Source organism: Topomyia yanbarensis, chromosome 2 (assembly GCF_030247195.1).
Source record: "Topomyia yanbarensis strain Yona2022 chromosome 2, ASM3024719v1, whole genome shotgun sequence".
Taxonomy (NCBI): Eukaryota; Metazoa; Arthropoda; class Insecta; order Diptera; family Culicidae; genus Topomyia; species Topomyia yanbarensis.
In genome coordinates this window covers 134,175,502-134,189,020 of record NC_080671.1, presented here as the reverse complement: position 1 = coordinate 134,189,020, position 13,519 = coordinate 134,175,502, and the positions used below count along the sequence as shown (strand labels likewise).

Here is a 13,519-nt window from a genome sequence, read left to right as displayed (position 1 = left end):
GGGGGAGGAGAAAGAAAAGCAAATACAGACCGAGCTGGGTGAGAATCTGTTTCCAAGATAGTACCGAAAATTTGTCGTTCGGGTCAAATGGGTCAATTTATTGTCGTTATAGTGCTGCATCCTACATCGAATATGTGTTAACGGTAATAGGTGTTTATCGCCACTGGTGACTAATACCTGCTGCGTTGATTATGATTGTAATAAACCACTGATTCACTGGTCAATGAACCAATCAACTGTTTCAATCCATTCCATAGTCGTTGAATTGTTGAATTTGAAGCTGAATACATGCAAATATAGGGGGAACTGAGCCAATTCGGACCTAGTAAGGGTTTATAAGCTATAGAACTGGAACTTGTCAACCGATTCACAAATAAATTTTTTCCCCGAAAGCCTGATCAATTGCGCACATTTTTTTAAGCGACTTTTTCTGATCTTTTAACGTATTATGTACAAACGATTCTGTACAAAAGTACATGAAAGGTCCGAATTACCCCAACCCTGCTCCAATTCGGACCAACCATTTCTTATCGATTTTTTTTTTCAATAGAAATGAATTCTTATTTAGGCATAAGTTATTCCTATTTGATTTTCACTAAATTTCAAATTGTGAAATGAAAAGTTCTCTTTGATATATAAAACTTTGTAGAAAAATTTACAATCAAAAGTAAAAGCTTGTTTTTTGGCTTATATATTTTTCAAAAAAAGCGCTCGTCCCTAGCGCTCGCACAGGAAAACTGAGAAGCTTAACATTTTGTGAGATAGAACGGAACTACATGACAACCATGAAAATGATATATACGCTTTTCATAACATTACCATAGCTGAGAAACAGCTGGGGGTCCGAATTGGCCAACGCACAGAGGAGTACCTGGGGTCGAATCCTGGCCAAAATTATTTTCTGCTGCTATTGCTGTTATTATGCCTTAATATGAAATATAAATAGACAATAACTAGATTTTGGAACAATTGGATTTTGGTCAATTTTCTATATCCTTTCGAATAGTAGTAATTTCGAGGAAATCTTTATGAATACATTTGTTTTTCTAGTTGTATAAACAAATAATCAGTGAAAAAGGGAGAGGGGAAGAGACGACTATGTAGGTTTGCATAGGGATAGATTTTTCCAAATATAGTATTTGGCCCTACAGTATTTCGGTGTACCTCAAATTAGTAAAAATTTCATTCATTTTTCATTCAAGTTTGGAATAAAATGTTTAAAAAACGTATTTTTGACAGTTGGTGCAATGCACAGTAACACTATTTTCAGTTAATTTTAGGCTTAAGTTGTAAAAAAAGTTGTGTTCAACTACGTTTGTAATAATATTGTCTTATTTAATACAGTCATCATCACTAGAAAGCGATATTGCTGGATATATAACTACACCCCTTAAAATATCACCATTTTGCATCCATGCAAAAATTCTTTAACAATTTTCCACAAACTCCTAATTTTACCACGTTATTCAGTAGGCTTCCAGGTATGTAAAAAAATATAACGAAACTAAAAATCGAGAAAAAAAATATTTTGGTTATCGGCCAGGAATTTGTTCTATTTACTCCTCTGTGCAACGGTCGGAATTACGCCACTTCCCCCTATCGAAACTATTATTGTTTTACGACAACAAAATACGAACTGAATTTCTTACAAACAGGCAATTTATTATAAATGAGTCACCGCGCATTTCGCACTTTTGAGCATGAGCATGATGACATTACGGCAATTCCCAGTTGCTACTTCGTGATTGACCAGAACAAGTGAAATTGCACAGAGAATCAACGAATGGGGCTTGGGAGTAGCTATCCATCCCCAATGTGCACGTTTCGAGAGTTCTATACTTTGAAATGCCAATAACGGCGCCGGCCACGTCCTTACAGTAATAGGGTAAGAGAAGGAATGTTAGTGTAACAAACGTTGTTATCTTATGATGTTGTTTGCTTCTTAACGGGACATTTAAGATCACACTAAAACATCGCAAAACTTGAAATATCTTTTTAAATACAACACATAGGAGGTTACTTTGTTCAGCAAAAATATGTGATTCGACACCGCAAACAACTTTTTGAAGATGCCAAGAACTTAGGAGAATAACTAAAAAAGTTATCATGAAAAAACTAATTTTAAGTAATACTTTCTACAGCTTTACCGAAAACACAAAGTTTCTATCTTATTTAGTCCTGGAAATAAATATCGTATATCACTTATAGGTGAATTAATCACAGAACAATATAATCCTGTAGACGCACAATCATAAAGGCGAGAACTTCTTCGAACAAACTATACTCCTAAAGTTAACGGATTAGAAGCTATTATTTTGAACACGAAAGCATTTTAAAACACTGTGCGTTAGAAGTATTCAATTACAAAATTGAAGAAACATTCATAAATCACTCAAAACAATGATAAGAGAATAAAACGCTAGGAATCGAACGAAAAAAAACAGTATGATGACCTATCAATAAGGATACATAATAGACGAATTTCGCGCTAAATCGTATTCAGAGTTGGCAGCACCCTCTCAGATTTTAATGACACTTTCTGTACATGAAGACTTTGTTACAAAAAGCTACATTGCATACTTGATTTTCCCAAAAATGATCTACACTGTCTTTTGAAAAGGGTCAAACTTTTTTTTACCAATTTTATTCAAATGGCTATAGTCTAAAAATGACAAATCCTACAAAAAAATGTTGCAGGATTTATTTTTACAAAATTAGTCAAATTCAAAAAAAAATATTGAAAAAATTCTTCATCGACTCCTATACTGAAAAAAATCAATTTAAAAAAATTAAAGTCGATTTACAAAAAAACCCATCTTTGATTTAGATGAAATTTTGTTCCAAGATAGATAATTATGTTCCCTCCTACCGTCAAAAATTAAAGTTGGGCACTTTCAAGGAAAAAAAGTTGTTTGAAAAAAACTTTTCCTTGCTCAAACTGAATTTTTCTGCAGCGTATTTTTATCGAAAACTAAAACAATGAAAGTCATAATCATCTCAGAATCCAATTTTCCAACTGCTAGGTACCTGATACATGCAAAAAGTATCAGTAACGAATTTGGTATATATTCATAACAAACTTGAATGAGGGCAAAGATAAGCCATTTAACATCATCGATAAATGCGCGATTTACCTAAATACCACTTAGCCGTGTACGAAGAAGTACCTTGTCTATGTACCTACCCGGGAAGTAGAGATTGATGGTGTAATCTCCAACAAAGGCCTTAATTGCGAAGTGTGGGGTTCGCTCCCAATTTTGGTTCGCAAGTAATTACGTTTAGGAATAATCAAGGAGCATATGAAAATAACTTATCTTCCATCAGCCTCATTTCGAACCCTTCGCCGAATCTGCTCTTCCAAACTTTGATCTTTTGCGCGGGTCTACCTGTTTGCCGTCGTTGCAATCAATTGAACCTACAGCGATTTATGGTTGAAACAAGGCACGCCGTGGAAAATGCGGAGAGAATCATGAAAAGTTTTCCGGCTGGGGAGAGACTCAGCATGATCTCTCGACATATCCCGCATATAAATTATATGGGAACAAAATGAAACATTCTTTTAAGGAACGCTTCAATAATAAATACAAAAAAACGCTACGCCACCGACAACGACTAATTTTTACGTTTCCTTGTACACTAAAGAGCGAGAGTCTGACCATCCCATTGTGGGGACATCTTTTAATGTGCCTATACATTTCCGAAAGAAGAAAATCAGTTTTCTCTACCAAACCTCCTCGTAAAGGCTTGAGAGTGTACCTTGAAGGGTACTGTTACAAAACCGAAGTAAGTGGTTCCTGGTCTCGGTAATCTTGGAAACTAGCAGGAATTTCCACATGGGACATCAGACACCCCAAATGTCCCTATATTTCAGTCCCGACATTTTCCCTCATGCTTTACACAATGCATTTGCACTACGATTAAAGGTTAGACGAAACGAGTACCCGACGCGAACAACCGTGTACAGTCTCCTAGTGAGTAGTGAGCAGAGATTACTTAGAATTGTATGTGAAAGGGAGTTTTGAAGGTCGGATCGCCCGAATTTTTCCCAATATACGCGACGCTACAAATGCAAATGAAAACTTGATAAAGGCTGAAAAACACGATTATTGGCACCGGTCCGTCGATGGATTAACGGACGGATCATCAGAGAAACAAGGTTTCGTCTGGTGGCTAGGGCCCACGTTGTGTATTCGATTCATCTTGTGATTGGAATACACAAAACGTTCGTCATATGATGATTTTTATATATATATATATATATATATATATATATATATATATATATATATATATATATATATATATATATATATATATATATATATATATATATATATATATATATATATATATATATATATATATATATATATATATATTTCGTTTATTTGACACGGCTCATAGCGGTAGCTAAACGGAGCCGTGGATCTTTTATATGTTAACAATATGTGAAAATTAAAAATAAAAGCAAATATTATTGATTACCCGTTGGATCTCGTGCGCGCAACTTTTTATTGCGAGCGGAGACCTTCTTTCGCGGCTCGCCTACTGCGTCATGGGGATCATTTAATTCTCTTCTATCGTTGTCTTGGTGCTCAGATGTTCTTTCCTGCTTATTACCCTTACGGGTGACCAGTGTAAATCCATCGTCATTATTTTTATCTTCTTCGCCGATATTGCTTACAGTGGTATTTGGGGCGCTGGATGCTGCTTTTGCAGTTGTCAATATAGACTGAACAGCTGCCACAAATTTTGCAACCGTTTGTGGTTCAGGTATTGGTATTGAAAACTCTTTTTTGGGTTGGTTTTCCGTGGATTCGTTGGGAATCGGTAGTGATGAATTCTCCTCTGTATCTTCCGCGCAAGGTTGTCCGTGGTGTGCTGGCTGATTACAATACTTGCACGTAGGAGTTTGCCCCTCGTGAGTGCATAATGTAGTTTGATTAATAGTAGCTTCGTGAGTTTTAAGTTTTATAGTCAAGTGGGAGGGGATAGGTCTTTCGATCCGCATCCTCACCACAAGAACACCGTTAGGTGTACCCGGGAAGAAATTTCTCCACGTATCAGGTGTAACGGATTCTACTTCTCCGTATCGCGACATGTATTCTGCAACTAGATTAGGAGGGGTGCGTGGTGATAGGTCATGTAACTTTACATCTACATAGTCTTTTTCTATATACACGGGAATCTTAATTCCAACTTTATCACTTTCAGCCACGTGCTTCAAGTTGTTCAGCAAAACAAAACGTTCAGCTTTGGCTAACGTGTTGAATGATATGAGTACTACATTGCGAAGATGATGATACTGTAGATACATAACATCCTTGAGCCTAAGCTGCATCTTCACCTTCAGCAGGTATTCCACTTCACTAAAACTCAATCGTATTGAACAGAATTTAAAGTCAACGACCGCTGTGTTGGGTCGGAGCAGACTTTTTTCGTCAACTTTACTCATGACGGCACGAATAAATTGGATGTTTCCTTTGTTCTCGAGACAATGCACACTAGATCGAGAGGTTGCTAGCTGTTGTTCACTTGGTTCGATTGTACGTCTGACTAGGGCAGAAGTAGAAAGTAGACTGTGTCATATGATGATTGCTTTTTCGCTAATTATTATGACAGTAGTGGTGAGTGCAATAATAAAAGAGGCTGTGCTGCCAATATTCTCCCCACAAAAACGATGGTTTTATATTTACCTATCAACGACCATGCCCACATCGTTACAGTTACAGTAGACTTTTCGTTTGATGGAGCATGGAAAGCACTCTTTGTGTTTCCTGGAGAAAACATGGGAGTTTTTGAGTACTTTATTTGAAAAATCATAGCAGATTACCTTAGTTTGAGAAGGTGGACATTTAGTCATTGGAAGGTGATATTTATGAAAGATCGCGTAGCTCCAACGAATTTTTAATTATTTCTTCTCACAGGACGCTCGAAAACTGGTAAATTTCGTGGAGCGATGGAAGCTTAGGAATCCCGAAAGTATCAACAAACCTTGGTCCAAGAGGATGGATGAGGGTCATTACTTCATTCGGGTGATATCTCGGGTCATTAACCATCATTATACGTAGAATTCCCATTTCCGGCGTATTGGAGTCGTGGAGAGCGCTCTCTGCGCTTGTGGTGGAGGTTATCGCGATATTAAACATGCTGTCTGATCGTGCGATAAGTGTTCTAATACCAGATCTCCGTTAATCGAATCCGAAGGCATTCCTCGTTCCAGTCCAGTCCGAGATACTATACCAAATTCGTTACTGATACTTTTGACCCTTTTGAAAAGACAGTTCATCATTGTTGGAAAAACAAAATATGCAAAGTGGCTTTTTGTGACAAAGTTCTCATGTACAGAAAGTTTCATTAAAATCTGAAAGCGTGCTGCAAACATTTGATCGAGTTGGCGCGAAATTCGTCAAACAATTGACAAACAAAGTCGAACAAAACGCAGTATGTAGGAAAATAGAACCTAAATTTCACCTGCAGGAAAAATTCATATCGAATGATAGAATCAAAAACAATGCATCTCTAAACTAAAAATTTTGACATATAAGTTAATAAAAACCCCTTGAAAACCAAATTAGAATGAGCCCTAGAAAGAAAAGCACGGTTAAGAACAGAAAGAGCTGTTAAGAACAACTACTGACACAAGAGATCACCAACCATTGAATATGGGACCACTCATAGTTGACGCAACACAAAAGCTGCCAAAAATTGACGCGTGCCACAATTTGTTATAAGTGTTTTTATTCCCGCACACGTAGTACGTTAAGTTATAGTTTCTGAAACCATTTTCTTCAGTAAAACATGCAAGCTACTCTTAACCTCCCCCCCCCCAAAGTTTTACGTAATTTATAAATGTCCCTAAGTACTCGTTTTTACCACTTATCGTGCTCCTATTTGCTGATCCCATAGACTCTGGATGACAGGGCGGCCTAAAGCTTCTGCCAATTTCGGGTATTTAGTGTTTTATTCCTCTCACGGCGCACAGTGGGACGAAATCAAAAACAACAGCCATAGATATTTGCGATAAAACTATTAGTTATAGCACTTCGATGTCTTGGGAAAGGTTTCCTAATTTTCTGAGCACTCTAATTTAATGGTAGCGAATTTTATGAAAAAATGAGGTATATAATCAAATAAAAAATAACTTTAACATTTTGATCGATCGTAGCGGTAGAACCTATTCCTGCCTTCCGATATTCAATCAGCACAATCGAACGAAACACAAATTGGCGAAACGAAAGACGGACTGTGATACGAAAGTATAAAATAATACACAATACTAGATGATGATCAACCGTCCGCCGCTGGCGGTGGCTGAACTTTATTTTATTTGGCGCACTTTATCACAGGTGATATTTCGACGGGGGCATGTGCACAGATTGCGCTCTGCCGCAACACATTTATTTTTTTTATGATAAGGTGTCTATGAAAAGTTTGTAGAAGAATTTTTTTGAGAAACTTTGTTGAAGTTACCAAATGTATATCTCTCAAGAGAAAACAAGTAATAAAGGGGAACAGATGTACATGCCGACATACCCCTTTAAAAAGAGTTTTTTTTTTTGCTTTTTTGTCGACAATTTACTGTCCGGTTCTGACGATGCTGAATCTCAAGCTATTCTTGATACCATTTCGTTGGAGCTCCGAGGGACGGAAACACTACACGATTTAGACCACGAGTCCTCCGTGACTGCACTTGGCCGCCACTGGGAGCCGTCGACTGATTTTCTTTCGTTCAAGACGCCGAATTGTTCTGAACAAACGATCCTCTCTTAGATCGGCAGTCTTTTCGATCCATTAGGTTTTATTGGACCAACCATTGCAAAGGCGAAAATCATGCTGCAGAGTCTTTGGAAACTTCATCTCGACTGGGATGGAGTTTACATATGGCACATACATCTATCTCAATACCTGCTGTGGGCCGTTGTACAGTTCGCCTGTTGATTTCCAAGTTCTAGGTCGCTCCGATGGAGACTCAAACTATTTCACCCCTCGAGCTATGCGAGCTCCTGTACAGACTACTGAGATAAGTTCAGGACAGTATCGACATCACCGCCACCACATATCTGTGGACCGATTCTTCCATCGTCTTGACCTGCATATCCGCAACTCCAGCGACATGGAAGAAGTTTGTAGCCAACCGATTGGCCGAAATCCACACACACGTCACACGCCGTTTGGAATCATGTCCCATCCGAGGAATGGACCTCGATGAACTCCTCGCCAGTGTATTGTGGTGGAATGGACCGCAGTGGCTGAAACCAATATTCGTTCCTTGGCCAGCGAAGTACGTCGTCGTAGCGAAGCCAAACTCAGACCAACCAGAGGCCCGACACACTATTGCCCTTCCGGTCGTGAGTGAAGAACCGTCAGACGTCGTCGATCGCTATTCCAATCTTCGTCAGCTACTTCGTATCGGCACACTTCTTCGACGTTTCGCTGATAACTGCCTCCACCGCAAGAATCAGCAACCAATTCTTGTCGGCTCGTTGACAGTTCTTGACGTTTATCGCACTGCTCAACCTTGTCCGTCGCAACAGTAGCACTTTGCCAAGGAGATAAGTCAGCTTGAAACCATAAATCCAAGCTACGGTATCAGCACCTGACACTCGTACACGGCATTATTTATGTCGGCGACCGGCTTCACAATGCTGGAATATCTGTCGACGGAAGACAACCGATTTTCCTCCCCAAACATCGTCTCACCGAGATGATCGCCACGAGAGAACACCACAAGCCGCTCCATGCCGGTCCTAGCTCACTGCTGTCTTCGTTGCGCCAAAGATTCTGGCCTCTCGGCGGACGGAACTGGGTTCGCAACATTGTACACGGCTGCATGGTCTGCGTACGTGCCAAACCCAAACCGTTGCAGCAGTTGGTGGGGGACCTGCCATCTGTTCGGGTTAATCAAGGGTATCCGTTTCAGAATGTTGGCGTTGACTTAGCTGGGCCAATGTACGTGAGAACGTCACTCCGAACTAAAAGATCGCCAGTCTTCAAAGCCTACATCACCGTATACGTATGTATGGCTACCAAAGCCGTGCACTTGAACCGTGTGTCAGATCTGACCACTGGCACATTCATGGCGAGCCTGCGTAGATTCGTCGACCGTAGAGGAAAACCTGCGCATTCCTACTGTGACAATGCTTGCGAACTTCGTTGGAGCACAGCGAGAAGTTCACCAAGATGCAGTAGCAAACGAATGCGCAGACAACGGAATACAGTTCCACTTCATCCCACCTCGCTCTCCCACATTCGGTGGAATCTGGGAATCCTGCGTTAAGTCCGTGAAGAACCTTCTTAGCAAAATCCTCGGAAACGCTCACCTAACCGTATCCGAGCTGCAAACCGCATTGGTTCAGGTCGAGTCAATGCTAAACTCTTGCTCTGACCCCAGGACATTTCCTGATTGGTCCGTTGAATGTGGTACCTGATCCAGATTGCCGTGAAGTTCCTGAATCCAGCTTGTCTCGATGGGAGCGAGTACAACAGCTAACTCAGCACTTCTGGACTTGTTGACACAAGAAGTATCTCGCTCAGAAGCCATGGACAACCTAGCCGTTGGTTCCATCGTTGCTCTCGAAGATGAGAGAACACCGCCGTTGAAATGGCCCTTGGGATGCGTGCTCAACTTTCATCCTGGCTCTGGCGGCCTTGTTCGTGTCGTCACCGTGAAGTCGACCTTCGGCATCGTTCAACGGGCCATCCCGAAGCCCTTCTTACTTCCGGTTCAAGTTGCGCCACCCATCATAGCAAAGAGTCCCGCACCAACTAGCAGCCCTGCGTCAACAACGCCAAATGAAGGCCCTTGCTCGGGAACAAAGCCGCCGGACGAGATCCCGGCGCTTGCTCAGAGTACAGAGCCGCCGAACGAGATCCCGGCCCTTGCTCAGAGTACAGAGCCGCCGGACGAGCTCCCGGCCCCTACTCGGGGAAATGAATCGCCAGACGAGATCCTGGCCCAATCTCGGGGGTATCGGGCAGTTCGTGGTTCACCTGTAAAGAACCAAGCCTCGCCGTGTGGGTTCCTCCTTTACAGCACATCACTCCCGGACAGTATCCTGCAGTGGGACCCGACGCACCTCGAAAAAATCATCCTGGAAGCTGTAAGAAGGTACAGGCGTACCGGCAACATAAATCCAGATCTCCATATCCCGCTGAACTTCAATCATCCCTAAGAAGCTCGAACTTCCACCGCTAATGTCCATTGAATTCCTTAAAATTTCATTTGCTGCCGTAATGTTCAGTACTCACCTTTAATCCGCAACTTGAAAAGAAAATGAAATTTGATGTTTTGTATATACTTACCTAGATTTAAGAATAAGTGAACTAAACTAACACTAGAAACAAATGCAATGTAAAAATATTAACCATAAGATTCACACTTCAATCCCATTGTGATAAGATTCTGCGATTAGATTCTGCGATCGCAAACCCCCTGTCAATCGGCTAAATCGGTAGCATAAAACAGACAACGAATGTAAACAAAGGACATAATAAATTCAGATAGTCAAAAGTAATCGGTGGTGTCGGTCACAAAATTGATTCCGAGTTTTTATTTCGCGGTATCCGAAGTGAGTTCCCCGTAAAACCGTTCAAGTCGCGCGCGATGGCGGAAAGTGCAGTGGTTGCAGAAGAAAGTTCCGATCAGGCAGGTGAACACAACGGCAAAACTTTCCTATGAGATCCAGAAAGAAAAAAAAGAGTGGTGAAGTGGGTATACAGACGCTATGCCCGCCCCTTCATTTCAAGAGTACTTATTCAAAAGGTCCTAAGTAACATTGAGCTCAAACTGAGAAAAGCGAGGCTGAAGTTTCATGGACCTAAAACAAATCCCTATTAGAGAACAAATATCTGTTTTGATGAAACAATTATGCCAATATGGTCTAAGGACTACGCTCTTTGGGTAAATAATATTAAAAACATGAAATATTTAGTGCTATTGTAGTTTTTTAGGGGTTTAGAATTATGCGTCCTTTTGAAAATTATAGGACCTTTCACATAGGTCTTTTTTCGGGCCTAAGAATCATACGACGCTGCATATAAGGCTTTTTTCAGCAAAGGTAGCTCTTACGATCAATATTGAATTTCTTCAAAGTTTTCGACACAATGAGCACCGGAATACGAATGTTCTTCATTACTATGGTAAATAGTTGCACTGGATTTAACAGAAGTCTTGCAGAAAAAAACGCGGGAAACTTTAGTTTATATTAACAAACCATTGGCTGGAAGTGGTTAAAACCAACAAATGGCATGTTCTTTTAGAATTAATAAGCTTTCCAATTATCATTTAATTTATTATACTTTCCTAATTCAACTTCGAAAATAAGTCGCATGAACAGAAGAAAATAATTTCTTTTATTTTGATGCTTAGGACGTTTTTACTAGGTACCTATGTGCAGTGGGAAAAACATAGAATGAAATGAATCTTGCGTCGTTTTTGCATGGCGCCTATGAACAGTTGCAGAGGTTTTGAAATGTTTCGCGCATAGGTCCTTTCAATTTAAAAGGTCTCAAGTGCAAAATTTTGAAATATGATCATGAAAACTGCGACTTTTTATATAATGCTTGTTATTTTGATAAATACTGGGTATAATGAATCCTGGTTTTCGGTATTCGTTAGCTATGTTGTAATCACAGGCTGTGCTGCAAATAACTCAGTTTGTTTACATTTGTCACTAAGGACCATTTGAATCAGCACTCTTGATTTGTGATCTTAAAAAATATCATAATCGACCTATAATATATTTACTTGAAAAATTATCTTTAGTTTTCTCCAATCGTAATATTGTTATTAAAAAAACCTATTTTAATCCACCTAGCGGTGCAATTGTGCCTTTCTCAATCATGAATCACGAGAATGTGTGCGTTGTTTATATTCATTAAAAGCTTTTAAATGCATATATTACATTTTATTATTATACAGCTCATGACAACTATATACAGGAAAATAAATCATTATTCGAGTTCTAAAATTTTGTAAAAGAAAAAACAGCTACGGTAATATTTAACTGAAAAAAGGTGCGAAATCGGCAAAGTCCCAAAAAGTCGATTTTCATAAAAAAAATTTTTTCGAGGTAACATAAAATCTCGACGTTTCATGCATTTTAAAGATGTTTGGCATCAAAAATACGAATTCGATTTCTGAAATTTCATGGGTCCCCCCTCTGAAAAAAAAATTTTGAATTCCGGCTTATATGGGAATTTCATATGTGACCGGACGGTTTAGTCTATATTTCCGGACCCATATAAGCGATCCGTACGAAATTTTATAGACATCTGTGGGGATATTATAGCTATCATTTAAGACTAAGTTTGTGAAAATCGGCCCAACCATTTCCGGGAAACTGATGTGAGTTCGTAAATTTTGAAAGATGACCGCTTTTCCCGGGCACTTCCGGAACCGTCTATGGTGGTCAATGTAGTCAACGAAAGTTTGGTTGGCCGTCGGTGACCCAGAACAGCAAATTGAAGTTGATTGAGAAACATTTTAGCGAAATTTTTACCTTTTTTGCTTTCATCGGAGTATCGGTTTGAATCACAATTTGCTATGTGATCGCACGCCACAACCTGTAACTCCGGAACCGGAAGTCGGATCGGGATGAAATTAAATAGCCATTTACGGGGATGCAATACCTTTCATTTCAGGCCAAGTTTAGTCGAATCGGTCCAGCCATCTCCGAGAAACCGATGTGACTGTTATTCTGAATTTAGATACTTCCGCCGGGGCTTCCGGAACCGAGGATGGTGGCCAATGTGGCCAAATAGACTTTGAATGGATGTTAGTGATCTAATACTACAAATCGAAGCCGTTGTGGTCATATTTTGGAAAAAAATTCACCTTTATACATTCATTGCAGAATTTATTAAAATCGACATTTTCTGCGTGTTCGTACTCATCACCCTGTAATTCCGGAACCGGAGGTCGGATCCATTAGAAATTCAATAGCAGCCTATGGGAACGTTGCACCTTTCATTTGAGACTAAGTTTGTCAAAATCGGTTCAGCCATCTCTGAGAAAAATGAGTGACATTTTTGGTCACATACACACACACATACACACACATACATACATACACACATACATACACACAGACATTTGCCGAACTCGACGAACTGAATCGAATGGTATATGTCACTCGGCCCTCCAGGCCTCCGTTAAAAAGTCGGGTTTGAGAGCAATTGCAATACCTTTCTATTGAGAAAGGCAAAACAGTTTTGACGAAAAAGTGCTAATAACTTTTCATAAAACCATAAAGGTGCCATAAAACAAATTATTCGCCCTCAAACAATCTTAAAGTTGTCTGAAGACTACTTTAGTTTTAAATTAATACCGGAAAAGTTTAAACAATAAAATTCTTTTTTTCTAAGAAACACCCTAAACATTGATTTAATTTTTTTTTTGTAAAATGAAAAGTATGACAGATAGAGCCTATATGTCTTCAGAAATCTTTTCAAAAATCAATCGTTCTTCAACTTCACTGAAAGCAGTATTGGTTAATCTAGAATGATTAAAAAATTC

The 13,519-nt window shown here is 39.5% G+C and overlaps 1 protein-coding gene across 4 annotated transcripts in view; it reads right to left on the bottom strand.

Annotated features, from left to right (window-relative positions):
• The window catches only part of LOC131681410 (atrial natriuretic peptide receptor 1), a 65,143-nt gene that overhangs the window by 19,904 nt on the left and 31,720 nt on the right, over positions 1-13,519 (bottom strand). The window lies entirely within an intron of this gene.